The sequence below is a fragment of the Urocitellus parryii genome, chromosome X, assembly GCF_045843805.1.
Source record: "Urocitellus parryii isolate mUroPar1 chromosome X, mUroPar1.hap1, whole genome shotgun sequence".
Taxonomy (NCBI): domain Eukaryota; kingdom Metazoa; phylum Chordata; class Mammalia; order Rodentia; family Sciuridae; genus Urocitellus; species Urocitellus parryii.
The window spans coordinates 90,727,181-90,731,485 of NC_135547.1; positions in this window are offsets into that span (position 1 = coordinate 90,727,181).

A 4,305-nucleotide genomic window follows, 5' to 3' on the forward strand; every position below is an offset into this window, starting at 1 on the left:
TGGCCGATGCACACTGCGAGGTGAGTGAGGAGCTGTGCTTCTGCGGGTTGGCTTCCTACTGCCCTGACCATTCACCTGACAGAAGTTAGTCGGTAGGTCCACAGATCAGTCTTTCCTTAGGTTTAAGTGTGAATGTGAGGAGTTGCCAGCAGGCTTCTGTGAGTAGGTATTGTGTTCTGTGTCCAGGAAGTTGGTAAGGGCCTCGAGGGCATCGACCTTGTACTTGCAGATGGAGCGGCTGCTTTGGGCCTTGTTGTGGTGACAGGGACAGGAAAAGGGCGGAAGGTGGGCAAAGGAGGGGAGGGTGTCAGGTGGAGACTGGGCAAGTGTTGGGGGTGTGTTTGGAGGTATCTGAGTATTGGGAGGGCTCCTGGAACAGCCCATGGGGGCAGATTCCTGAGTCCTCGGTGGGGAATTGAGGGTAGAGCAGGGTAGGAATTGAGGAAAGAGCCTGGAAATTGGTGACACTATGAGGTTGTGACTGCATCGCCATCCCCAATTTTGTAGAGCACTTAGTGAGGGGTGTGCTTATTGCTCCTCATGGCAACATTTTACCTCTCCTGTGGATGGTATTAAAGTCAATTTAGAGGATGTGGGAAGGAATTAGGTAGGATATACATTCCAACAAAACTTTATTTTAGGGAATAAATAGGCCTACTTAGTGGGAGTGTGACAAAAGCAGAAGTCACTTGAGTTTTAATTCTCTAGTGGTATTTTCTAAATGCCTTCATGATGGGGAATCTAGTTGTGAAACCAGTCCTCCTCTTTTGTCTTTTACCCTATGCCTTTAAACAATTAAGATGATTTCTTTTGTCAGGTTGGCTACAACATATGCAGTTGCCTTCTTAAGCTGCCAGATATGCTATAATTGGAAAGCATGTGTACTTATAATTACCCTGAGAATTATTCTGAAAATATTTTCACTATTGAAAACAATTACATGCCACTGTTTATTGATGGAAGCAGTCAAAAAATAGTTATCCTCTTAAATGTGTCTTTCAAATCACACTATTATGCTTTCAGTGTGAAAAATGAGCAAGCAAGTAAGATCCACATTTAAATCTAGAGGACAAAGTGATGAACAAGGATCTTCTCAGCCTGTTGCACCTGTGGTTGTGAGTGCTTTAATGTTTGAGGTTTATCTTTTTTAAATATATATTTATTTATTTTTTATGTGTAGATGAATGCAACACAATGCCTTTATTTTTATGTGGTGCTGAGAATCGAACCCGTGTCCCGCCCATGCAAGGTGAGTGCTCTACCACTGAGCCACAATCCCAGCCCCTAATGTTTGATGTTTTCTATCAGCAGAAATATATTTGTGTGGTAGTGTTGTTGAAGTAGTAGTATAGATACTATAGAGGTCTTCCATGATGATAAAAAAAAACCATAATGGAATCTTATGAAAGAAACATTGATCCAGGAAAATTATATTTTGGTTTTGTCTGGATTGAAGGTCTTATGGCCCCCTAATTTTGCCTATGACGTTCTTCTCATGTTTATTGATAATAGATTGCACACATATATTAGTATAAATCAAAATAGCTTCCAAAGTCCTTATAGGTAACATTTGTTAGGTTAACCTGAGTGTAGGAAGAGTACCTTTTTAAAGAAATATTTAGAACAGTGTTGGGGAAATATCCTTTGACTTACTTAGAATCAGAAATATCTATGTATTCTGTATATTTATATTAGAGACCTGTAATTAAACATTTTAAACACACACCTCTAGGCCAAGCAGCCCAGTGATGAAAAACTTCAACAAAAGGAATCACCTGAAAGTCAGATGACGCCCCTGGTCAGAGAGATGAAGAAGAACCTGTAGTTGAAAATGAAGGCAAGGGAAAGAGTGCTTATTGGGGGTGTTTGTGTGTATATATGCATATGTGCCTCATGCATATACCAGAAGTAGGGTGAAAGAAAATAGTAGAAACAATGCCTCAAATTGACTGTAACAGTAAATAGGATATAATTTGCAGCTTAGTTTAGGGAAATCCCTTACAATTTTAAAAATTTTCCATTTTATAAATGAGAGAACTGAGGACCAGGGATTGTGTTTTATCAAATAACATGTGACTTGTGAATATTAAATATGTTTTTATTCCAAAGCTTGTGTCTTCCTTCATCCATGTTGTAAAAAATAAAAGTGAATGGGCCAGGTATAGTGGTGAATGCCTGTAATCCCTTCTACTGGGAGGTTGAGGCAGGAGGATCACAGGTTTGATGCCAATTTAGTAAGACACCCCCCCTTTTTTTAAGGTGAATAGCTTTAAGTGCTCAAAGCTGGAATGTTGCTACCATAAGGTAGCTCAGTACTAGCCCAACTGTAGACCTTCAGTGGAAGAGGAGCAAATCCAGAAATGAGTCAGTAGATGATGGCCACTGTTTCTTTTCTTTTTCTTTTAGTTGTAAGCGAACACCATAACTTTATTTATTTATTTTTATGTGGTGCTAAGGATCAAACCCAGTGCCTCACATGTGCTAGGTAAGTGCTCTACCTCTGAGCCACGACTCCAGCCCCAAATGTTTCTTTTGATTGATATTTTATATGATAAGTTTGACAAAAGCTGGATAATTTAATATACTGAATTAGCAGTATTAGGCATACAGGTATATGGTTTAATATGTTTTTTAAAGTGGCTTTTAAGATGTGGTCAAATCCTTTTACAGTTAGAAGAATAAAAAAATTCTCTTGATTAACATGAGACAGAAATGATTTCTCTCAGATTTAGTATTTTGAAGTAAAACATTTAAATAATTCAAGTCATAGATTATTCTAGAAATTTACAGTTGAGGGTTTTTAGGCTCGGATTACTACAACCCCCATTAATTTCTTTCTACCTGCTCCATGTCACCAGTGTAAGAGAATACATTTTATGTGTTCCACAAATAATTTTTTTTGTACCATGTATTGAACTCAGGGTGCTTAACCACTGAGTCACATCCCCAGCCCTTTTTAATATTTTATTTAGAGACAGGGTCCCACTGAGTTGCTAATCTGCTGAGGCTGGCTTTCAACTTGTGATCCTTCTTTTCAGCCTCCCGAGTTGCTGGGATTACAGGTGTGAGCCACTGCACCCAGCTTCACAAATAATTTTATTGTTATTTTTGGTACTTTGATTTTCAATGGATTCATTTCTGGAATATTATGTTTAGGACCTTTGGACCTAAATATAACTGTAGTTTATTTTAATAAAGTAAACTTTTCTTTACCTCAATAGGTAGTAATGTCATAACTGTAAGATTTTCTTAAATCCATATAGCTAATTCTTCAGAAAATGATATTTTACTTACATTTGAAATTCTACCCATGGCATGGAATTCGGATTTCTAAATAGTTGATGCTTAGTGATTTTAGCTCACTATTGTAAAAAAAATCATAACTGTTTTGTGGCTTATCCTTAGATTGTTATTTAAAATAAAGGCATATAGGAAAATATATGTGTGAATACATTCCTAATTGCTTCCAATTTTGCAAAATTACAAAATTCCTGAACTGTACACTTGAATTGGTTAAGATGCTTTTTAAAAATTTTTTATTTTTAATATTTATTTTTAGGTGTAGATGGACACAACACAATGCCTTTATTTTTATGTAGTGCTGAGGATTGAACCCAGGTCCCGCCCATGCTAGGCGAGCGCTCTACTGTTGAGCCACAATCCCAGCCCAAGATGGTTACTTTTATGTGTGTTTTTTACCTCAATTAAAACAAATATCTTCTTGAGGCCCCATGTAGTTGTCATATTTTTTTATTTTTATTTTTTATTTTAAATAAAATAAAATTTACAGAAAAGTACAAGAATAGTATAATTAATAGTAAAATTAACTCATATGCTTCTTACCTAGATTCACCAACTGCTAGTTGTTTTTTGCCATGATTGTTTCATATCATCTTCCCTTGCTTCCACACCTCCCCTACACACACACACACACGGACATTTATTGATACTGTGTTTATTATTATTAATATTGAATTGTTATATAAAGTTTTAGATATTGTACATCAGTATATATGTATATACATATTACATATACACTATATATACTATAGTATATATAGTATATCAGTAATATACATATTACACATACACTATATATACTTTAGTATATATAGTATATCAGTATATATGATATATACATCAGTGTATATGTATATGTACATATTACATATATATTATATATACTATATGTAGTGTGTGTATATATATACTATAGTATATATACTATATAGTGTATACTATATATACTATATACTATATAGTATATATTACATATACATTATATATGCCATATGCAGTGTGTGT